Source organism: Lactuca virosa, chromosome 7 (assembly GCF_052849685.1).
Source record: "Lactuca virosa cultivar CGN04683 chromosome 7, Lactuca_virosa_CGN04683_v6, whole genome shotgun sequence".
Classification (NCBI taxonomy): Eukaryota; Viridiplantae; Streptophyta; class Magnoliopsida; order Asterales; family Asteraceae; genus Lactuca; species Lactuca virosa.
In genome coordinates, this window is record NC_136432.1 from 77,407,171 (window position 1) to 77,433,183 (window position 26,013).

The 26,013-nt window shown below is 38.0% G+C and overlaps 1 non-coding gene across 1 annotated transcript; it reads left to right on the forward strand.

Annotated features, from left to right (window-relative positions):
- The first annotated feature begins 2,982 nt into the window (after positions 1–2,982).
- LOC145128054 (small nucleolar RNA R71) lies at positions 2,983–3,089 on the forward strand. Its single transcript, XR_013716656.1, has one exon. It is a non-coding gene; the product is annotated as a small nucleolar RNA R71 (small nucleolar RNA).
- Positions 3,090–26,013: the final 22,924 nt, after the last annotated feature.

The window sequence follows — 26,013 nt, forward strand, 5'->3', positions numbered from 1 at the left end:
GCATCTTTTAAAAGCAATTGTGTTAGAGGTCTAGCTATTTTAGAAAAATCTTTTATGAAATGGCGGTAAAAACCCACGTGTCCTAAAAAACTCCTAATGCCCTTTACATTAGTTGGTGGAGGTAATTTGGCAATTGTATCTATTTTTGCCCGATCCACCTCAATTTCCGATTTGGATACCTTGTGGCCCAAAACTATACCCTCTTTAACCATAAAGTGACATTTTTCCCAATTAAGGACTAGATCGGTCTTTTCACACCTTGCAAGCATTAAATCAAGGTTAGTAAGACAATCATGGAAGGAAGATCCAAAAACAGAAAAGTCATCCATAAATACTTCCATGAATTTTTCCACCATGTCGTGGAATATGGCCGTCATGCACCTTTGAAATGTCGCAGGTGCATTGCATAACCCAAAGGGCATGCGACGATAGGCAAAAGTCCCACTCGGGCAAGTGAAAGTGGTCTTTTCTTGGTCCCTTGGGTCTATGGGTATTTGGAAGTAGCCCGAAAATCCGTCTAAGAAACAATAATAACTATGGCCGGACAATCTTTCAAGCATTTGATCAATAAAAGGTAAAGGAAAATGGTCTTTACGAGTGGCATCGTTTAGCTTTCGATAATCGATGCACACTCGCCAACCGGTTACCGTTCGGGTCGGAATAAGCTCGTTCTTCTCGTTTGTCACGACCGTCATCCCTCCTTTCTTGGGCACCACTTGAATAGGACTAACCCATGGACTATCGGAAATAGAATAAATGATCCCCGCATCTAAAAGCTTGACTACTTCCTTTTTGACCACTTCTTGCATGTTTGGGTTCAATCTTCTTTGGTGTTGCACTACCGGCTTTGCTGCTTCTTCCAGGTTAATCTTGTGAGAGCAATAAGAGGGGCTTATTCCCTTGATATCGGTGATACTCCATGCAATGACACTCTTCCTCTTCTTCAAGACTTGAACTAATTCTTCTTTTTCAGATTTCGAGAGGTCAGAAGCTATTATAACAGGTTTTTGTTGACCATCTTCAAGGAATGCATACTCCAAGTGATCTGGTAGTGCTTTGAGCTCAGTTTTTGCGTTCTGCATGCTGAACACGTCGAGTACAGGTAAGGGACTCGTCGAGTCCCTTTCAAAATTTGCGATTTCTCGGGATTCTTCAACTAGACTCGGCGAGTAGATCGCTTCTACTCGGCGAGTAGGTTGCTCCATGGTCTTCATTAACTCATCATAATCAGCTTCTTCCAGCAGTCTCTCTATTTCCAGTAGGTCTTTTTCAGCATCAAGTTCTTCAGTAAAGGGGATGGTGGACTTGTTTGGATCTTCATTATGCCATTCCTCCATCAATTCATCCCACATATCAATTGAAAATGTCGTGTCATCACTATGCCTTGCATGCTTCATGGCTTGATCAACCCCAAAAGTGACTGAATCATCCCCCACCCGTAGAGTAAGTTTTGAATCTCGCATGTCAACTATAGCGCTTGCGGTGTTAAGGAAAGGTCTTCCAAGGATGATCGGGACTTGAGGATCCGCTTCCATGTCTAGAATTATAAAGTCCGCGGGAAACACGAACTTATCTACCTTCACCAACAGATCTTCATATATTCCTCTTGGGAATGTAATAGTTTTGTTTGCTAAGTGGATTGCCATTCGGATTGGCCTCGGTTCCGGGAGATCTAGTTTCTTGAAAAATGAATAAGGCATGAGGTTTACACTTGCTCCTGAATCGGCTAAAGCATGAATGGTGGCCAAAATCCCAAATTGACAAGGCAATGTTAAGCTTCCCGGGTCACCCTTCTTCTTCGGTAGCTTGTTTAACATGGCAGCTGAGCAATTCTCATTAAGAACTACTTCACTCACTTCTTCCATATTCCTTCTATTAGTTAGAAGCTCTTTGAGAAACTTAGCGTATTTTGGCATTTGGGCAACCGCTTCTATGAATGGTATGTTGATTTGAAGAGCCTTTATATGTTCTAGAAACTTCTGGTAGTCTTCTTCATTCTTTTCTTTCTTAGCTTTGGCTGGATATGGTAATGGAGGCTGAAATGGCTTTGCAGGAATCTGACTTTTCTGATTAGGTAATGGACTCGTCGAGTCCATATTCTGGACTCGGGGAGTAGGGTCTGTATCATGTAGATTTTGATTTTGGCTTTGTTTTTCTGCATCCTCCTTTTGTAGCAGCTTGGGCTCTTCATACTGAATTGGGGCTAGAGGAGTAATTATCTTTCCACTTCTTGTTGTCACGATATTTATTTGTGCGCCTCGTGGGTTGTTTTCGGTTTTACTAGGAAGTTCTCCCGGTGATCTTTGATTAATTTGTTGAGCAAGTTGCCCCAGCTGTGTCTCAATGTTGTGGATAGATGCTTGTTGATTTCTAAGCATTGTTCTTGTTTCTTGGATTGCAGCATCATGATCATTATGTCTCTTTTCTGAAGCAGCTACAAACTTAGTAAGCATCTCCTCCAAACTTGGTTTCCTTTCTTGTGCCGGCTCCTCCTTTTGGTAAAAACCTCTTCCTTTTTGTTTAAACTTCTCCTCCTTAGCCCTCTTGTACTCATCATAAGGAAGCCACTCTTTCTTGGGTTTCCGCCAATCTTCATCATATCGGTCACCACTTGAGTAACATACTTGCACCTTCTTATTCCCATTCTCGTCCAAGTCACAATCTCTAGTAAGATGAGGTCCATTGCAATTCTCACAACCCACCCGAATAGCATGTATCGTTTGATCCATTTTATCCATCCTCCTATCCATGGTTTTCAACATAGCCATGACTGCTGACAAATCTTCTGAAGCTGCATAAGCTGATCCTCTTGTCACATCATTCCTTGGATTGTGGTATTCTCTAGAATGCTTAGAGAATTCTTCAATTAGTTGCTTTATCACCGGGGGTGCCTTCTTTGTTAGTGGACCTTGCGAGTCAAGTAATTGCCTTGTTGTAACATTTACTCCATCATAAAAAATGGAGACTTCTTGTTGACTATTGAGGTCATGATGTGGGCAATTCCTTAGCAGACTCTTGTACCTCTCCCAAGCTTCATAAAGTGACTCTCCAGCTTGTTGTTCAAAGTTGGCTATGGCTTTCTTTAACTTGGGTATCTTGGAGGGTGGGAAAAATTGATCAATAAACTCTTCTTTCATCTTGGCCCATGTAGTGATGGATCCGGGGGGAAGTGACTTGAGCAAATCCTTTGCAGCACCCTTCAATGTAACCGGAAGCATGCGAAGTAGCTGAGTTTCGCGAGGCACGTTTGGAACATTAAAATAATCAGCTACATCATTTACTTCATCCAAGTGTTTGTAAGCATCTTCGTGGTCTTTTCCGTGGAAGGGGATCTCCTTGAGTAGAGCAAGAATGTGACCCTTAAGCTCAAAAGTGGCAGTTGCGGGAATTGCGGGTTGCACAAGTCCCGACCCGGTATCATCGCGTATCCTCTTCTTCCATTCCCCATGGGGACTTCATCGATGTTAGCCATAGGGATAGCTAATTCGTTGTCGGAATCGGAAACGTGCCCGAATGTAGGGTCTTCTTCTCCTTCGGTTTCGTACTCGGTATCCTCTCTGATTGGGTCTTCGCTTGCTAAAGAGGCGCTGGATGCTCCTGATTTGCTGCTCTTCTTCTTGCTGAAAACGGACTTGAGATTCTTCAAAGGTGAATTCTTTGAAGAAGCGGATTCTCCAACGGTTTTTCCTTTGTTCTTTCTTAAAGCGGACTCCGGGTCTTCAAGTGGAGGAACCAAAGACGTATTGGATCCTCGGGTCATGTAACAACTGCAACCAAAGTAAGAAAAACGCATAAAAAGAACAAAAAGAAAATAATAATAAAAAGTGCAAAACTGCAATGGACTCGCCGAGTAGCTTCGAATGCACTCGGCGAGTTCAAGGCAGAAACAAAAAATTAAATTAAAATTCTAAAACAGAAAACTATTAAAATTAATCCTAATAACTAAATTACTTAAAAATAACTTTGTGCAAGATAAATCTCACACAAAGGATCGATAAAACTAGAAATTAGTGTTAATTTTTGAACCGTTCCCCGGCAACGGCGCCAAAATCTTGATGTGTGTAAAATGCACTAGTTTTATTCCTACTTTAAAAATATAGATTTAGCACACAAAGGCAGTGAACCTGTCTTTTAGTGGTATAGTTGGATAAGTAGGGTGTCGAGCTCAGGGAACGGAGATTAAACTAATAACTAATTTTAACTAAACAAATAATAAAAGTAAAGGGTTTTTCTCTAGTTTTACAAGACTAGAAACTTAAACACACCACCTAACAAGTAATTAACTAATCAACTAAAACAAGTAAAAATTCACCAAATTTAATAAAGGGTCTCTGTTTAGGTCCAACCAACTCACTCCTATGGTTAATTTTATGATAAAGTGATAAATTAATTGTTATTGGTTACCAACTATAGTGGTTAGATTCGCATTCACTATTACTAACCCTTAGAAAATTAATCAATTCAAGCAGTGGCCAATTGTTTAAACTAATTAACTCCATAGTTCAGTTATTTGGATTAAATAAGATTTGTAATTGGTTAATCAAATTAGTAATTTAACTAACCTCTTGTTTGTTGGTTTCTCAAACAAGCTCACACATTAATTTACCCATTCTCTAGTTAATCCTAGTTTCATATTCACTAATCCTAGGCATATAATGAAGTGTTCACATAAATCATATGAGGTTAACAATTAAGAGATGTTCATGCAGCCTAATTGTCTTCCAATTAACAGATAATAGTTATGGTTAATGCATAAGGTTCTTTAACAAACTTAATTTAATAAAATCACCAATAATCAATCAATAAAAGTATAAGTCAAACCATAGGAGTAACTTGGTCTTTCCTAAACAGAAACTACGAAAATTCAGCTCATGATTACAGTAAGAACAAGCTCAAAAACGAATTTAGTTGATATAGACATGATTCACTTCTAAGATTAAGTGGAAAATTTAACCTAATTCGCCTTGAGTCTTCAAAAGATCAAAGATTAGGGTTCTTCAGGTCTCCAAAGGTTTCCTCAGTCGCAAGTTATCGTCCAAGAAAATCAGCCAGTCCCTCCCTTCGGACTAAGATCCTTTATTTATACGTATCTCAAAACAGGGGCAACTCGGCGAGTAAGTCTCCAACTCGCCGAGTACCTTTGAGAAATCCATGTGCGGTAAGGATTCTGGATTTACTTCGCGAACATTCTTCGGAACTCGCCGAGTAGCTTCGTGGACTCGCCGAGTAGCTCCAGGTTTTCTCTTCTTTCTTCATTCTCCAGCCTCTGATTGCTTCTCCTTCTTCCTTTTTGCTCCAAGCATGTCTTCTGGACTGAAAATATAATTTAGACCTTATTAAGTACCTTTTGTCCATATTATGCAAATAATTAGCTAAAAAGTAATAAAAATCTATACTAAACATATAGCTAATTATGCACATATCACCCTCCTCTAACTTCCTCTTCCGGATGTGCTCCAGATCGATCTCCCTTTCCCTTGCCCTGGCAACCATGGAATCCAGGGTAGGGCAAGCTGAAAAACTAACATGCTCCCGAATGTCGGCTCGCAGCATGTCATGGTAGCGGGTTCTCCTCATGTCCTCATCTCCCGCATACTGGGGCACCAACAGCGCCCTCTCCCGGAACTTGGCGGTGATCTCCACCACAGTCTCCGTAGTCTGTCTCATATCTAAGAACTCCCTCGCCAACTGCTGGAGCTCCACTGCAGGTGCAAACTCCGCTCTGAACCGAGTCACAAAGTCCGGCCATGTCATAGTCTCAACTGCCGGGGCTCCCAGAGAGTCACCAACCGACTCCCACCAATCCCTGGCCCTATCTCTCAAGCATCCTGCTGCATATCTCACCTTCGACCCCTCGGGGAAGAAACTGGTCAACTGTGCAGACTCAATGTCTGCAATCCATCGTCTGGCCATAATGGGGTCCTTCGCCCCATGGAAATCCGACGCACCACTGCCCCTGAAGTCCTTAAAGGACAGTGTGCATGATCCCGACTGGATGGTCGCCATGTCGCTCCTGAACGCCCGGAGGCGATCCTCCATCAGCTCGACAATCCCTTCCTTGATCGACCCAAAGATGACCGGGGTCGCATCAAGGATGCCTCTAGTGATCTCGGACGCGATAAACTCGCGTAGCCTCTCATCCACTGGTTCGGAACCTGAGCCCGAACCCGATCCCTCCCCTGAACTGCCAACTGCTGGCCTCAGACATAGTACCACCATTCTGCAATACATAATGATAACCATCAGTGATACTGATACATCTATAGGGATCACATCCATCACGAGCTCCTTGGTCTTGCCTCAGCCTTTCTCGATTCAGGTACAGATCCTCTGCTTTCAGTAGTACGGGCCCATACTACCTTCCACATCTATCCGTACTTTCCTCAAGAACCGCTTCAACTCCACCAAGTCACTACTACTGTTACTGATCTCTACTACTCTCATCCTAGGCTTACCCTAGGGAAAATCTCTGACACCACCCAAATCGGTCCTCAGCTGCTGAAGGCCTCCTTGTAATGCCAATTAACCATTACCTGAATACCACCACATGTAACGAGGCTCAGATAATCCTTCGAGTAAAAGACTCGTCCCTACAACGGTTAGACTCAAACAAGAGCTGTGCAATAGGGTCAAATCCAATTCTCTAAGATTATCCAATCCTTATCACATGTGACTTAACGTATTCACCTAACAGCTAACTCCCATCACTCAAAGTCCACAAAGCACAAAACAAGCAACATTCGGACAAAAGGGAACAATCTCAAGCAACTCTACCCTCATAACAGGAAACTGTACTAGCATATGATGCTAAACTCTTATTATCAGGAATAACCTAATCATGCTATCCTATTACTGTCTACTCAATTCTAGCATGCAATTCTCATAAGCTAAAGCACATAAAGCAGGCACATAAGGCATCATTCCTAGATCCTTAGTCCTATTCTAGCATGCTGTTCTACAGAAACTGATAACCATAACATAAACTTGTACGGGTACTTTGAGGAATACTTACTTGAGCTCGGCCGGTCGCGCACATCACACACTTCGTTCTTTCTCAAAACTCTTTTAACTTAGCCTTTTAGAAAACCATTTTTCTTGTAAAAATCTTTTAAATCCCTTGATTTGAGTTCAGACACCCCGAAGGTGTGTCCGAATCCCTCAAACCGGGGCTCTGATACCAACTTGTAACGACCCAAATTTTCACGTCCAAAAATTTCTTTTTAAATAATTAACTTATAAACACATTCATAAGAAAATACTGCGGAATCATATCAACTCATAAAAACAATGTGTCATGTCTGAAAATCCAGACCACAAAATAGTAACATGTCAGAGTACAATCCCAGAACATCTCAACATGCGGAAACCAAAGTGTGTGTGTATGATGTGCCGCTACCGCGCCAGCTCCTTCCCCTTCGCTGAAGACGTACCTGAAACCAAAACTGTAAACTGTAAGCACGAAGCTTAGTGAGTTCCCCCAACGTCCACATACCATACAACCACGTAACATAAATACTGCCAGGCAATTCTGGGGTACCCGACCTACCCGGTACGGCCATTCTGGGGTGCCGACCTACCCACACGGCCATTCTGGGGTGCCGTCCAACCCGTGTCAAGCCATTCTGGGGTGCTGACCTACCCATGTCAAGCCATTCTGGGGTGCTGACTACCCTTTGGTCCTAACGACCGAATCTCGGGGACTATTCCCCGTCCTACTACCTCTATCTCACATAATATAACATGCTAGCAGCTAATCATATCATAACATACTGTCAGGCATATCTGGGGTGCCTAACCTACCCTTCGGTCCTAACAACCGACTCTACCACTATCACATAACATATCATGTTAGCATATAACATATCAGCTAGTAGCAAACACAGATGCATATCACAAAGACAAACATCTATCATACGATTCCTACTGGTGGGCCGGCATTGTGGCCGTAGACCCACCGCTACTGGAAGATAACTCACCTCGTACTAGTAGCTGCGGATGATCTTTGCGGGAAAACTCTGTCTGCTGCTGCTGCTCCGGAAATCCTCCGGCTACAATTCCCACAAACACTTAATCAGAGTCTGATATCTATTCTTAGGGTAAGATGACCATTTTACCCCTGACCAAGTCCGAGTCAAAGTCAACTTCCAGTTGACCCGACTCGCCGAGTTGGGCCGTTAACTCGTCGAGTCCCTTCCCTTTACTCGTCCTTATCCACGACTCGACTCGTCGAGTTTGGCAACGACTCGACGAGTTTCCCTTCTTTACGAACATCAATGAACCTTCATCCGACTCGCCGAGTCGGATGAACACTCGTCGAGTTTACCTTCAACTGATGAACAAGTCCTGACCTTGACTCGCCGAGTTGTATGAACAACTCGTCGAGTTCATCTTCAAACATAAGAAGATTGCCTTGGACTCGCCGAGTCTGTTCTAGCACTCGTCAAGTCCCATGAACTCCAGGTCTAAAAACTAAGTCCAATGTGTTGGGTCACTCTTTCTGTCCTGCTACAACCCTTCTAACACCCAACTGAGTTCTTTGACCCTCAACAGATATGGGACTCAGAGCCTTGGACTCGTCGAGTCCCAAGAATGGACTCGCCGAGTCGATAACGTCCACACCCTAAATCTTCGATTTCTGATGTACAACACTTGTCCAAATGATAGATCCAAGCCCCTATACTCGATCTAGCACGTAAAGTTTCAAACTTTACATGCATGCATGGGACTTTTGAGCTTAAAAGGCTCTAAAATGGCTCTTATGTTGCATGGGGCCTTCCTTGAGTGCAAAAGCAACCCAAATCTGCCTTGTAACCCCTCCCAAGTCCTAGATCCGAAGTCTTGACCCCCAACCATGCTTGCAATCATGGTTGGTTACCTCATATGGCCTAAAAAGCCCTAAATCCTCCCCAAAAAGGGATCTAACAAAGGAACAAGCAAGGTATAGACTTTATACCTCTTAAAGACTGCAAATGATGAACCAAACTCGAACTCCTCTATCTCCTCTTGATTCCCTTGAGCTTTTCCTTCTTCCTTGTGATCAAAACCACCAAAAATCACTCAAAAGCCTTAGATTTTGCACCAAAACGGTTAGGGTTTGCTATGGAGGGTTTCTGGGAGCAATAGGTACGAGTGGGGGCTGAATGAGATGATTAAATAGGGTGCAAACCCTCATATTAGGGTTTTTGTCCAGATAGCGCCTACTCGTCGAGTCCAGGACCCGACTCGACGAGTCCCATACTTAAATCCCGCGTTCTATCCCGCTTCTACTTAGCGAGTTGGGCCATCAACTCGCCAAGTCCCAGGCCAAAAATGAAGAATTACTTAAATGAAATACATACCAGGAACCAGGTGCTATAATGGTTGCCTCTGGATGTATCCTAAATGTTTATCTATGCATTAAGGTTTCCCGTTTTTCTATCTGAATCTCATTGATTTGACCCACATCCCCATGATGTGGTCCTAGAAAGAATAGAAAAAGATTTGAACGCAATAAAGTTCACATACAATAAACTTACGAACTCCTTGTTGTTCAGCTCATTGCGCTGGCTGGATAACTCACATTTTCGTCGGCTCTAGACGATATGGAGATTTAGCTATAAGGGTAGTTCCGGGGATTAAGTCGATACGGGATTCAACTTTGACAATCGGAAGAAATCCCTGGAATGTCTTTGGGGAAGACATCAGGAAAGTTGCAGACTTCGGAGATGCTCTCGAGGCCTTTAACTTTTTGCATCTCATTGACAACATGAGCCAGGAATGCATGACATCCCTTTCGCAGATACTTCTGGGCTTTGGCGCAGGAAATGATACGAAGGTTCGAACAAATCTTATCACTATAACCAGTGAGGACTTCGTCAGAGGGAAAGATTGAGACGAATCGCCCTTTCGAAGCAAGTAGCATCAGCACGATTTGGGGCTCAACCATCTCATGCCGATTATGACCTCGTAGCTTTTTATGGAGACTGATATGAAATCGATAGGGAAAAGGAATGATCATTCTTAAGGTAAGAGTACTTCCTATGACACATGCTTTTAAGACGAAACGGTGATAGGGCTTTGATAAAGTTGCTTAATTTGCATGCTACCGATCTAAGGTATACTTCTGACAATGATAATCTTTAACTGAAATATGATTGTTGCCATCATAACTGAAACTGAGATTACACATTTTTCAGAATCCTTGACCTAAAAATAGGTCTAAGTCATTCTAACAGAGAAAGAATCTTGGCAACATGAAGGACATAGATGTTTACGGAAAAAAGAACTACTCAGAACATAGATATGAAAGTTATGCCTTAGACCAAAAAGGAAGGATGAGTAGAGTATCCCCCTATCGGCGACAGGTACTCCTCAAGTGAAACCTTAATTCGGCCAGTTGACGCTCCACACCAAGCAGGCGTCTCTCGTACTCTGACTGACGTGCTCGGAGCTCTATGACTTCGGCTCGGGTTGTAGCTAACTCTCGTTGTAGAGCTTCATTGTTCCTTACAACTCTCGCATGAGAAATCTCGAGGTGACGAATGCGGTCCGTGTTGGCGTTCGAATCCGCTTCGAGCTCCATAGTTCGCTGAAGGGTTGCCATACCTAGTTCCTCATTGCGAGTCACCCGACGTATCAGGATTGGAAGGGCCCTGTCCGCGGGGCCTCCTGCGTTCAGATTGTAGAAGTTGCGGTTTCCGTCGTATGGGAGGGGTTGGTCTTGCTCGTGGCTCCACCTATTCAAACTCTCGACCCACATAGGCGTTGGACCTTGGAATCCAACTTGAGGGTTAGGATTTGGTATTGGGGTCACTTGAGGTAGGTTCTCGACTTCGGGTTCCGAGTCAGTCTCTTCAGGAAATGGTTCGGCAAAATCATCGTCCAAGGGAATTTCATGGTTCCTTTTTGGCTCTGGCTCGATCCATCCATCATCTCCTTGGTTGGGAAAGTACGGGTCGCCAGGAAGATGGAATCCAACCATGCTATCTACGCGTGGTGATGGTAAAGGGATAGTTAATAGGCTTTGAATCTATAATACCTCCAATGTATTATAGTTACATGATTGACTCTTGAAGAATGGATTTTTAGGTAAGTTTCCGGCCTAGTCGTTATAGCATCCTAAAATACTCCTATAGTATTTTAATCCTTATGTTTGGTTCTAGAACTCCTCTGGTTTCTAGGTAAGTTTTAGGCTTGCTGCAACACTACAGTCGCTCCCAAGCACATGTTGGTCATGTCTCGAATGAATATAGTTGATCAGGCTATATTGACCCTAGACATGATTACATAACTGCCCAGGTTTAACCGCGATGTCCAACATCCAAATACTTTTGTTTTGTTCTACCTATGACATGAATTCTGGTACTCGGGTATTCTTATATACTTTGTTATAAAAATACTTATATTTTTGAAAGTATACTTTTAGTTTAGAGCGCTTAGGCCCCTTAATGTTTATAGTTGTATACCATGTAAGGTTCGATATACTTAGTTCACTATAAACAATAGCTCTGATACCAATCTGTCACACCCCCAAATCGGAACGACGGAAACGTTCGGGGGTGGTTGACGTCATGCGTAGTATCACAACAGTTGTATCATAGCAAGCATAGTAAACACAACCAAACATTGAATACATATCTGAAAAAGGTTTACATTGTTTTAATACAAGGTTTTATTCATAACAAAAATAAAATCGAAAGACGTGACTCTAACGCGCCGACTTCTCCAAAAGCCTGGAAGTACCTGTCTACTAATTCCCTGCGAATACAAGCAGTTTTGAAAGAATATCAGCATAAAGCTGGTGAGTTCATAAGCGTTTAGTTTTTGGTGGAAAATGTTCTTTGATCCTTTTGAAAAGTGTTCCTCAAGAAAATCCTATATTTTCTTAATAAAAGCCTGTTTGAAAACCCATTCCTTCCATGACTTCCAGATTCGTACCAAGATACGTACAATCCAAGGTGTCGTGGAATGAATATGAATATCTGTTGATTACATGATAAACAATTCCGTTTTGAATAGACGGTTTATCCCGGGAAAATCCTATATTTTCCCTAAAGGTTGATGGTTGTTTATTCGTTTTAAACTGAGGTATGCAAGTATCTACCATACTCGTATTAATAAAAGCATTTTTCTTTTAAAAACCCTGGTTACACCCAGAGAGGTACATTAGCTTTAAAAACTAAATAAAAGAAAACCGTGATGAACTAAGTCCTGAAGATATTATTATTAATACCCTCCAGTAATTAAATCGGTTATTACTTTGAGGTTAGTTCACTTGATTCATTATTACAAAAGTAAATCTCTTCTATCTACGTTGTGAGGGTCATGACCGTACATTAACTTGATATGGCATCTACTGGAGCCAATATCCTTTATGACTTTGTCACCCGTAGACCTGCTGGTCCCACTGTAGCTAGCAGCGAGGTGCGGGATAGTCAGTCCCGTATAGATCTATACACAAGAGTCACGCTCTACCTACAAGAGATTCTGGTCATAAGTGCTAGTCCTACACTCTGTTTCGGTGGTGAGTGTTACCAAGGACGTGTCTCTAACTAGACTAACAAATTTACAAGTGATAATATGCAAAATCCTTTTTATGATGTGCAGGAATCCTATATAAAATGATACATTTTACGACATGATTCACAAGTTCGTTACCCTAGTTTTGAAAACTGTTTCTACGAGTTGATTTCTTAATCTTTTGGTAAAAACTGTTTTTCATATTAAAATCATACTAGAAATATAATTATCTTAAACAAAATAATATATTTTGAGCACAAGTTTCCTTGTACTTTTGCTTGTATTCTCCCCCTGAAAACATAAAAACTCAGAAAAGCGTAGGGGTATGAACTCACCTGATGTGGGTGATTCAACGAATATGCGCGTAAGGATGAGAAGTTCCATGAATGAAGTCCCAAGACTTAACGAGTCCTAAATGACATATAATGGCATATATTAACATAAATATAGTGTCTAGAAGCAACCAAATGCAAGGAAACACCTTCCGGGACTAGGAAACACTTTGACCAAGTGTTGGAATCACATGTGATTCGTCTAAAACGTGTTTAAGGCCATGGTTTGGTGTTTACGACGATGTGTTTACGGTCAAGGGAGTTTACGGCCGTAAACTCATGGTCAAACATGCATAAGTGGGTGTTTGAAGGCTAGGGAATCTTGAGGGACCATTGCTCTACACAAGGATGAGAAAGACCAACTTAATGGAGGGTGTTGAGGTGTTTACGACCACACCATAAACCCTATGGCCATAAACTCACCAAATGGTGTCTTATTGGGTCTTAAAGGCAAGGAGGGTCAAAGGCTCAAGTGTTCCAATGGTTAGTAAGAGTCTAGATGTGTTTAAGGTCCAAATCATGACAACTACAAGGGTTTAGGGCCAAGGTGTAAACTCTTGGCCGTAAACTCTCTTTGATGATGAGTTTGGTGATGATTCAAGGTCTTACAAAGCACAAGGGAGTGTTCTAGCTTCAAATCCAAGCCTTAGGAAGAGTTTAAGGCTCAAATGGCACCTTTATAGGGGTTTACGGCCAAGGGAGATGCTCTTGGCCGTAAACTCCTTTTGTTCTTGAGAATTGGATGATTTCAAAGTGCAGATTAAGTGTTTCTAGCATACAACTTAGTTAGAGGAAGAGTACTCACACTTTGGAGGCCCTTTGATGAAGATCGGGAGTGAAGTCTCGATGATACTTGAGAGAGAATGGGGAGATTTCAGCCAAGGAAGGAAACGAATAAGAAGAATGAAGTGCTCTCATATATATAGGAGGGGTTTACGGCCATGGTTGAGTTTAAGGCTGTAAACTCCATGTTTACGGCCGTAAGCTCCACATGATGGAGTTTATGGCTTTGTTTGATGGTTTGAACTTCAGCCGCTATATCCTAACACTCCTTCCTTGAATGAACTAGGCTTAAAACACCCAAACAGACTCTAAATAGTGCTGAATGATAGCAGGAGTGAGTCTGACTTAAGGTTGATTGTACTAGCATTACAAGGCAAAAAATTTCGGGTTGTCACATAGAATGAAATGGAGTTGGGATAACAGCTTAATACCTTCCCAAAAGATGCCAACTGAAGTAGATCCTGATCCCCACGAATTCCATGCTTCAATCCACATGTTTCCCCCAAGCTATTCTCACCAAGAATCCTCTTCCAAAGCTTAAAACACACAATGGGGTACACACACACGTATTAAGGTTTGCTAAGCTCTCAAGGGACTGTAAAGAGGCTGAAGGTGGCTTATGATTCTTTAAATAGGGAACCAAACCCCGGAAATTAGGGTTTACCTTACAGCTCCAACTCGTCGAGTCACTCTTCCGACTCGGCGAGTTGGTCACTTAACACGCGGTCCAAACCCGCTGCTAAATGGTGTATTATTTACACTCAAACGTTTTAGGGCCATATAGGATTAGTTTTATTCTTGTGTATCACTTTGCATGTTTTGACTTCCCGAATAACTAGGTTATTCAAACCATCCATAGTCGATCATACTTTGGAAGTAGGTATTGAGGCAAGACTGTCATGAATGGGTCTGTAGGATTGTCTAAGGTCTTAGACATAGCACAATGTTGCTGCAGTATTCATGAGTACTCCTGTAATAAGATTTGAGTATTGGATTCAACCCACGCTCATTTGTATCACTACATGGATTTTATCACAAATGATCATGAGACGATAATATCTTATATTCTTGAAACCAAGACATGTGAGTTGTAGTTTACAAGTAGGTTGCACATTGACGTATGTAAACGCACCAGTAACTTGGCGTTATAAAACATATTGTTGTGGGTGATTTGATGAGTAAGTAAAAGCAAGAATTTGAGCCGAAGTTTATCCATTCCTTTAACCCGTAGAGGGATAAAAGCGATATCTGTGGGCCGCTCGATGATTTAGTGATGGCACCCTAAGTGCTTGGCCAAGCCTGAACTGATTTGATTTGTTCAATTAGTCAGTCGTTATAAATCGAAAATCGGGAAACAACAGATGAACAGAGAGAATGATTATAATCCATGTCTCAGTCCATATGATATCTTGTAGAATGGAGGAATATACGATCCCTTATCTAATGGACGCATCATTGACTAGGTCAGAGTTTGACAGCGGCTTTTAAGAGCTACGATTGCTAGTCGGGTTGTGGAGTCGTACTTGCAATAATAGTTATTAGACTTATCCAAGTTGGAGACTGTTGGATTAGGTGTCTAATCCCATAACTATAATTGGTATGTACTTGACCCGAGAGTATCATGGTCCATTTAGGTTGCATATCACCACGACAATTTGATAGGATGGACTTATGAGAAGTGGTTACTTATGATTTATTAATATATTATAAGTTGTAATATATTAATATGAAATCATATTATTTAATTAGTATTGATCATGAATTAATTTGGAATTAATTTAGTGATCAAAAGAGACTAATTAAATATATGGGGATTGGTTTGGTAAATCAATGATTCTTATAGTGTGGGCTAATTGTTATTTAGGATGGGCTAAACCAATATGATGGTCCATGGATAGTTAATGGAGGTTTAGCCCATGGATCCTAAGTAATATGAAAGGTCATGGGCATTAGGGTTTGCATGGATGTAACCCTAATCTTGCCACACTGTATAAGAAGCCCCTTAGCATCCAAAATCAGACACTAGTGTTCTTGGGGATCATTAAGCCGATTTTGGTGTAAGAATATTCTCTCAAAAGTCATCATTTGTCTAAGGTGTGTTGTGAAGCATTTAAGGTATCACACATGGGGTACTAAGTTCGTAAAGGCCAAAACTACAAGCTACAACAAAGAGGTAATTCTATAACTCATTTCTATGATCTTTATGTCAATTGTATGCTAGTTGTAGACTTAATGCTTTGGAAAAAATATTGCATGTGTAATTAGAGAAAACATAGATCCAAAGCATTTAGGGTTGTATGTGCACCATATGAACTCGACGAGTCCACTCATTAAAGCATGAACTCGACGAGTCCAGTTCATGAACTCGTCGAGTAGGTGCTCCAGGGTGCAGATTTTCGAGTTTTGGCAAGAAATTGGATTAGGATCATTACCCCAAACTGTTTTTTGAACCATGAAATCTGTTTTTTCATAAGGTAATGATCATGCTTGTCCAATTTAAAGATAATTGTCATAATTTAAAGATTTGTATTAGTTGATATGACTAGGCTAATTTCTTGAAGATTGATGATATGAATTATCTTGTTCTTATGAGTTTAGTTAGATCATGAATAAATTATTTGATAATTTTTGTTAGTTAAAAATATGATCTAATTGCCTTAATGAAATCCATAACTTGTCCATAAGTTATGGAAAATGAAGAGTCTTTCTTTTTAAAAGGTCATTAAAACTTATAGGTTATGGAAAATGGAAAAGTCTCATTTTTAATGGTTTTAAACTCTTCCATAACTTGTCCTCAAGTTATGGAACGTGAAACGTTTTTCATAAAAACCACATTAAACTCATAAGTTATGGAAACCAAAAGTTTTGAAAAGTTTCAAAACTTTCCATTAAGTTTTGGAATTTGTAAAGTCTCACTTTTGAATACTTTAATTCCAAACCCTAGAGTTTTAAAAGTTAAAATTCAACCTTCATACTATTATATTATTATAAGTTTAATAATTATATATATATATATATATATATATATATATATATATATATATATATATATATATGTATAATACAAGTCAGTCTTACCGTTAGTAGGCCTCATTCACGAAGCCGATCTATAAGGGGGGGTATAAGGTTACTGCCTATAAAATGGCAGTTTAATGGGTGTCCACTCTCACCCACCGATTCCTTGACCGGTAGAGGGTCGTTAGCCGAACGGGTAGGATAGGACATCAATTCTCAATATAAGTATAATGATAATTACGGCATCCCTCTTCCGAATTGTAAAATATTGTGTTGGGTCCTACCCTTAATATATTCAGTTTGTGTGTTATATTAAGGACTTAAATCAACTAACTTGAATTTCTCCCGAATAGATTTCTAGTTCTGACAACTATGGTCTTCCTTATTCTTTTGGAAAAAGCTTTCCTAATGAAGATGATATCCCACATGGTGATCAAGGTGAAAGATTAATCCCTTTGTCGTGCATTAGCGGGACTGGAAAACATACTTCACTTCCTCCACCTCCTCCAATTATTCTCCCTAACCCACATGTTCAAAGACTTGAAAAGTTCAAGGTCATTCAAGCCCTATTGGCAAGCAAACACAAAGATGGAAATTATGTATGTGCTTATATCTTGGAGATGAAGTTACATATTGACAGGCTGGGAGAGTTGGGTGTCGAAGTCTCGAGGAAGTTGGCTGTTGACTGGGTTCTTCAATCACTTCCTGAGTCATATAGCGCGTTCGTTAAGGACTACTATATAACAGACCACAACATGACCCTTATTGATCTTACCTATTTGCTTATTGCTGCTGAATCATAAATGATTTGGCGCACTGGTAAAGCAAATTTGATTGGAAGATCTACACCCCAAACTTCCATGGACATTGACAATGGTAACATCGGAACTCCATAAAACCTTTCTCTTCCCAATGGAAATGGATCGACCATGGTCAAGTCATTTGACCAAGTGGTAACGAGAAAGGCTAAGTCTAAGATAGTCCCGTGTACCATTCCCAAATAGTCCATATGTTTTTGTTACCAAGAGAAGGGGCACTGGTTGCGAAGCTGCCATATTTACCTGAAAGATTGCAAGGATGGTAAAGTCAAAAACTTTGACTCTACTTCAGGTAAAATCCACTATCTAACTCTATTAAGTTCCTAATCGGAGATTCTTAATACATGATGTAATGTAATTACATTTTGATGTTTTGTAGAATCGAAGAAATGAAAAGAAACTTAAAGGAAGAGTAAGCTGATTCTGATCGTGAAGAGATGAATTTCGATCGCATGGTTCGATGATCAGAATTTTGAGCTGCCGCTTAGGAGTTATGATAGATTTCTTAGGAATAGATTACAACATAGTTTTCATATGTATTTGCATTGTAAGGACAAGTTTTCCGCACTTTTATAAATTAAGAAAAGTTTTTTTATCTTATTTTAAGTTCCTTACAACGACATTTGTGAAAATTATTGTTTATATGTTTCCACTGATAGCAATATTGGAAAATGGATTTGATTATTTCGTTTGTGATAGTGTCAAGATTTACAAAATAAGGAAAGATTCTCATCACCCAAGTTTAAGTTGAATAGAAACTTGGAATCATGCAACTTGTATTGTGTGATGAATGAGAACTTCATCTTTGGGAAATTAAGACTAATTCCTTGTTCACATGTATATGTGAGTCAAGTGAAGGACTAGGGATCGGGTACAATTGGTTGTGTGTTGGTCAGGTCCACCACAAGGATCGATAAGAATATTCATCATGATTTACTAAAAGTTTAGTAAATATGGTTATGCTTACAAGTTTAAGTATAATTCTGAAACATTGGAAAAGTTTCAATGTATGGCAGAACGAATGAGAATAATCAAAATAGGCAGAAAGATAAACGTTTCTCCAATCTAAAAAGATGGGAAAGTACTTTAGTATCGTGTTTTATGATCATCTTAATGATTATGGAAAACCATATCACAATTAATCCTCTAAGGATATCTTAGTGCATTTGTATGGCTAAGAAGAGGAATCTGAATTGTTGAAATGGTTAAGTCAAGAAGATGAGTCATACTTCGTTCCAAAACAAGTCTTAGAGTCATACTCCAAGATTGTGCCTTGAGTGACATAATATTAAGAAAGATTTATAACACTTGCCAAATGTAGAGTAAAATGGTTCTTACTCTTGTACATTTGAAATTGGTAAGTTGTGATGTTTTGGATAAAGCAAAGACCAACTAAGACCAATTATGTGAAGTGTTTTTCTTGATAAGTAACCGCACTAACTCTTGAATATTTGTTTGTCAAGTAATGTTTCTTGACAAAGTGAATCTTATATGTCAAGAAAGTGAGTGGGAGTCTTAAAGGTCTTGAAAGTTTCAAGAACTAATCAAGAGTAAACCTCTTGTTAATCACTAGCACACGACTTGAGGTTTGCTACCTATCGTGTTGACATATTCTTGTTGCTGTGCCCATTCCAGTTGACTATGCATGTGAGTTCTATGAGTTCTCAATTGTTTGCATAATAACTTGGAAGTAATGGTAGGCCCTTGTGCTGCCAGGTGGCAAGAAATTAAGATTGTACAAGTTCAGTCCATACGAGTTTGGATTTGTCACTAACCTTGTCTTGTGATTATGGTTATAACAAATTCACATGGATAGGAACATATACACTATAAAATCTAAGTGTCATAAGGTTTCTCTCCAATTCATGAAAATGATTGTGAGGAAATGCTTTCACTAAGTAGATTTTAAGGAGATAGCAATTGTGATATTTGCATTCTTAAATTCGATTATGATTACAGCATCCCTCTTCATAGTTCGAATTGTGAGAAATGGTAAAGGTTTAAACATTTGGGACTTATTGCTGTAAGTTCTAAAACTATTTAGGCACACATGTGAGATATCTAAGGAAAGGTGTATGAGCTTGAGAAGCCTAGAAACATCTCGTATCATAAATCTGAACTTTGGTAAGAAAGTCAATAAGTATTGATTTCTCAAAGTCTAGGTTATTTCTGAGTACATGTCAAAGCTAGTGGGATCATAAGTGTTATGCTAATAAGAATGTAATTATTATGCTAGTGGGAGCATAATTATTATGCTAAGTGTTGCAAGTTAGCAATGTTAATTATAGAAAACAAAAGTTTCAATTTGCAAAGATGCAGGGTTTGAAAAGTTGTTTTGCTATAATTAAGGGAGAGGAATTATACTTCATTTCAAATCTAAAAGCTTAGATTGAGTTTTATTTAATCAAATTTAGTCAAGGATATATATGAATACTATGTTTGAATGGTTCAACATAAGGAAATTCTATATATATATATATATATATATATATATATATATATATATATATATATATATATATATATATATATATGTTAATTGCGTTCTCAAAATCGATTATTATTACGACATCCCTCTTCATAGTTCGATTTGTGAGAACATGGCAAATAGAAATATTATAGCAAAAGACTGATCAAGTATCATGTCTTTATGTAAGACATTATGAATCGTGTCCCATATGCTTCGGGTATAGGATCGATTGCATATGCTATAATATTCTCGTGTTCTAATTTTTCCAAATGCCTAGGGCACTAAGAGGGAAAAAGGGACTAGAACAAGATATTACTAAAGTGGTTAAGCAATTGTCGAGGACAATCTGAGGTTTACCAAAGATTGGTTGCTCATGGAAAGTTGGAAGTATTTTGAAAATTTTGGAAGGACCATATTAACATATTCTAAAAAAAGGTGACTCTTGTTCAGAAGTGATAGTCAAAATGGGAATATGGAAATGTTTCCATAAGTGGAAGTTATTCTTTAAATCTGTGTAAGATTAGAAAACTTAATGCAAGAAGGATGTTCAAAGGAATGTACTTTGAATGTGAGACTTCGTATCCATGGAATTGCTCTCCATTGGAATACTTTGTAACGTCTGTTGCCAAGTATCTGTGACTTTTGTGCATAGTCATTACAAGAGGATCATTGCATATAAGTTTAAAATCTAACATATTATAGCAAATGGCAAGAATTCAGTATTCTTACATTTATCATAAGGATTTGGAATTGTGAAATGAGCATCACTGAAATTTTGTCAATTGATCTATTTCACAAAGAAAGGACCATAGGCAAACATAGTGTACATGCTTGGAGCATGGGATAACTATTGTTTTTAATTCAAGTATTAAGTTGATTATTCGAAACATTATACAATGAATAATGAGTAATCAATATGGCGATTAGATAAAAGGTGTTTTATTTACACTCAAAAGTTTTAGGGCCATATAGGATTAGTTTTATTCTTGTGTATAACTTTGCATGTTTTGACTTCCCGAATAACTAGGTTATTCAAACCATCCATATTCGATCATACTTTGGAAGTAGGTATTGAGGCAAGACTGTCATGAATGGGTCTGTAGGATTGTCTAAAGTCTTAGACATATCACAATGTTGCTGCAGTATTCATGAGTACTCCTGTAATAAGATTTGAGTATTGGATTCAACCCACGCTCATTTCTATCAGTACATGGATTTTATCACAAATGATCATGAGACGATAATATCTTATATTCTTGAAACCAAGACATGTGAGTTGTAGTTTACAAGTCGGTTGCACATTGACGTATGTAAACGGACCAGTAACTTGGTGTTATAAAACATATTGTTGTGGGTGATTTGATGAGTAAGTACAAGCAAGCATTTGAGTCGAAGTTTATCCATTCCTGTTGAAAAATGTTTTTATATGTGATCATCACTGAAATAAGACGAATTGGTTTTATATTATCTAACAAATATTATCAGTTATTTCAGGTTGCGTGGATTTGTGCTTAATTATGAAATAGAAAAATATGCAAAAGACGAAATACGCAAAGACGGAAAAATAGACGCAATATTTGGTCGTTTGAAGACAAAACAAATCAAGACTAAAATTGTCAAGAATTTAAAAACCTCAAGAGTCAAAAATGGAAATTCAATTCACAATTGGATATATATATATATATATATATATATATATATATATATATATATATATATATATATATATATATATATATATATTATATATAAATATATATGTATATATATTATATTGTATATATATATGTATGTATATTGTATATATATATATATATATATATATATATATATATATACATACATGAATCATGCATATATATATATATATATATATATATATATATATATATATATATATATATATATATATATATATTGGAAAGAAATCTTCACAAAAGCAAAAGTACCAAACATCATGTGTGCTTCCAACCTTTACAATCAATCACTTCATTACTTTTCCTTAAACAAACAAGAGTTGCTTGATTCCTTTGCATATATATAGATGCATGTTTACATGAGTTTTAGTGTGTGTTTTGTGTTTCCTTGTAATATATCTCCTATTACTCTCTCATCTCCAGAAGAATAAACACATAGCCAACCTCAAAATACTCTCCAAACACCCTCCAAATACCCTCCAAATACCCTCCTTAAACCTCCTCCAAAAACCCTTTCAAATCACCATAACCATCATCACCTTGCTGATTTTCGACTTCAGAATTTGCAAGTTAAGAAAAAATTCACCGAGCACAACTCAACAAGATAATACGGGAGAGATTTGCAACGCAAATTATTCAGGAACTTACCTACATCCAGGAAATTTCCTCGATTTTTTTGACCACTGCAAACCCCAGAGAGACGCGAGAGAGAATTGGCTATCCAGAGAGATTTACTACGAAAATCTATATTCATAACCACCCAAAGCTCTTTCAACATCACCCTCTTTGTTACCTTATACCACCAAAACTACAACCTTATTCCACCTTCTACCACCCTCCAAATACCCACTTCAACCTCATCAAATCACCTTAAAAAACCCCATACCCACATACAAAAAACATTACCCGTGTATTTTGTATCGTTTTGTAAACAATTCATTGTTACATAAAAAGAACTTATTGTTACTTACCGGATTGAACTTTGAACAAATAGAGACACAGTCTATTAAGATCCAGTCCAATTCTAAACCAGTTCAGTCAATTTATTGACGAACCGACTTTATATATATTTATATATTTATATATTTTATTACAGCTTTACGTCATTTAAATACTGTCATTTATTTCATTTATAGCTTTCAGTCATTTATAGCTTTCCAGTTTATATTTATTCCGCACTTCTTATTTTTTTTTTGCATCTTATCTCCTTAAATATATATATCTGTCACCCAGTAACTGGTATCCGAGCCTTTATTCGTGGTAATCAAATCGTATATTTTCAACAATTGGTATCAGAGCTTGTGTGATTTACCTTGAAATTTTTGTCGAAAACTTTTGGTTAGCGTTTATAAACCTTCCATAAGCTTTTCTTTAAAAATTTCATTTTAATATCACTTGTTCAAAATCCTTAAAAAAAAAAAAATTATTAAAAAATTTAAAAAAAAAATTTTAAAAAAAAAAAAAAAATCTTAAACAAAAAAATTCAGAGCTTGTGTGATTTACCTTGAAATTTTTGTCGAAAACTTTTGGTTAGCGTTTATAAACCTTCCATAAGCTTTTCTTTAAAAATTTCATTTTAATATCACTTGTTCAAAATCCTTAAAAACAAAATTATTAAAAAATTAAAAAAAAAATTTTAAAAAAAAATAAAAAATCTTAAACAAAAAAAAATTCAGAGCTTGTGTGATTTACTTTGAAATTTTTGTCGAAAACTTTTGGTTACCGTTTATAAACCTTCCATAAGTTTTTCTTTAAAAATTTCATTTTAATATCACTTGTTCAAAATCCTTTCAAAAACAAAAATTTTATTATGTCTTCTGCTAATTATTCCAACATGAACTCTGTTTCTATTGCTAACAGCTTGGGATCTGGTTCACGGGCACCCATACTTATTCCCGAAGAGTATAATTCATGGGTTGGCCGTATGAATCTTCATCTCAACTCCATAAATGAAAATGTCTGGAATTGTGTAGAAGGAACATATATTACTCCAGAAGACATGACTACTCTTGTTACAAATCAAGCAACTCTTGCTGAAACCGAAAAAAGGCTGCAACTCCAAGCCAAAAAGGAACTTGTGTCTGGAATTCCCCACAGTATTCTAAGTCAAATGGATGACATAATACTGTTGACTGCAAATCAAATCTGGGAAAATTTAAAAAATCGTTTTTGTGGAAATCAAAGAATTATTGGAAACAAAAGAACATCTGTTTTAAATGAATTCGATAATTTCAAGATGCTTTCATCAGAAACCATCCATGATGCTCATGATAGGTTCAATTTTATCATGGTAAAAATGAACAATTTGGGCATCAAAAAGACACAACACGAGATAAATCTCAAGTTTCTAAACAATCTTTACGAAAGCTGGAAGATGGTTAAACTCATCATTCAGGGAAATCCAGCCATTCATACTGAAACTTTATACAATTTGTATGGAGAACTTCAATCGTATGAATCCTCGATTGACCCACCAACCACTACAACTTTTGGAGGACCACTTGCTCTCGTTTCCACATCTTCTCAAAACCAAACACCTTTTAATGAACAAAACTTCAATCATTTTAATCATACATCTTTTCAAAACCAACCCTTTTTGAACAATTCTTTTGATCAATCTGATTTAAATGATGAAGCAGACTACCAACAACTGTGTGCTTTGGTAGCAAACACAAACCTCCAGAGATTTATTCCAAATCACGGTCAATCGAATTTTAAACCAAATTTTCAAAACCGACCATCATTTGGACAAAATAATTCTGGATTTCAAACAAGACCTCAACCTGTTCAAAACAACTCAGGTTTTCAACCAAGACCTTATTTTGGACAAAATTTTCAAAGACCTTCCTTCCAAAACAATTCAAACCAAGGTTTTCAAAACCAGGGATTTCAAAACAATCCCAACTCAAGTCATCATAACAATAACCAAAACAACAGTTTTCAAAACCAAAACAGAGGATTCCAAAATCAAGGTTACACTAATCAAAACAATGGCTTTCAAAACAACCAAAATTTTGGATTCCAACAGAACCCTTCCCAATCTTCCCAACAAATCCAAACTCAAGCTCCTGAAAGACTTCCGATTAAAAGTCAAAAGGATGACAGTGATGAAGAAGTGATCATTTGTCACAACTGCAAAGGAACTAATCACTATGCCAGAGAATGCCGAGCCAAAAACAAAACCAAAGTCAAAGACTCAACATACTACGCTCAAAAAGCCGATGAATTAAAGAAACAGGAAAATCAAGATAAGCAAAGAGCATTGATGGCAATCCATGAACCAAACGTGGAATACTTGCCAACTTCTGAAGACGAAGCTGACAATGAACCAACACAATCAAACTTCTGTTTCGTAGTTGGTGTTGATAGACCTTCAAGAGCTCCAAACGTCATAGAACAGGTATGGTCTATGATCTCTGAACTTGGTCTTTCGAAATCAATTTTTGAGTCCCATATAACCAAGATTGAGAAAAGTCTAGAAGCTGATCTCAAAAAATATCATGACACAATGATCAATTCCGATATCTGCAAATCTGAGTTACAAACCTTGCAACTCAAATTTGGAGAATCAACAAGGATAAAGAACAAATTGGAAAGAGACGTTGAAAGAAAATCAGAAGATTATAATCACGTCTTGGAACAATTAAATCAAACCATAATTCAGAAAAAGGATTTGGAACAAAAAAATCAGTCAGTCATTTCCTCTGAAACAAAAGATGTTTTAGAAAAGGAAATCCTTCAGTTGAAACAAAACTTTCAAGAATCAACTGAAAAATACAAAACTTTAAATGAAAAACTGACTGATTCTTTAAACCAAACCAATTTTCTTGAATCTGAAAACAAAAGATTGATATGGAATATGAATTCTATCAAAATTGCTAGAAAACTAAGTGATGATGTTTTCACCAAAGCAAACACCTTAGGAACTGGCAAAATTGATACGAATTACAGACCAGGAATTGGAAGAGAATCCTTTGAAAATGAACTAGCTAAACAAGAAAACATGACAATTTGTGAAAACTCTGAATCCACTCTTCCAGATCTTTTCACATCTGCTAATGAGGAAGATTCAGATGACGAAACAGTTATCAACTGTAGCCCAGATGACACTGCTTTCACTGTTTCCAAAAAGTCTATCAAAAGAGTTGTAAAATCTGAAACAAACTCTGCTAGTTCTTCAACAAACCAAATCAAACATACCAATGAAGCAACCATAACCCCACTTAACAAACCAAAGGCTTTTGAAAACAAACCAAAGAAACCTGTTAAACCATATGTCATACCTCAAAAACAGGTTTCCAAACAAAAACCAAAACCTTTTCAAAAACCTTTTGAAAACCGCTTTCAAGAGATCACCTTTAAAAATTCAAGGAACTTTCAAAAACGACCAAATCAGAAAG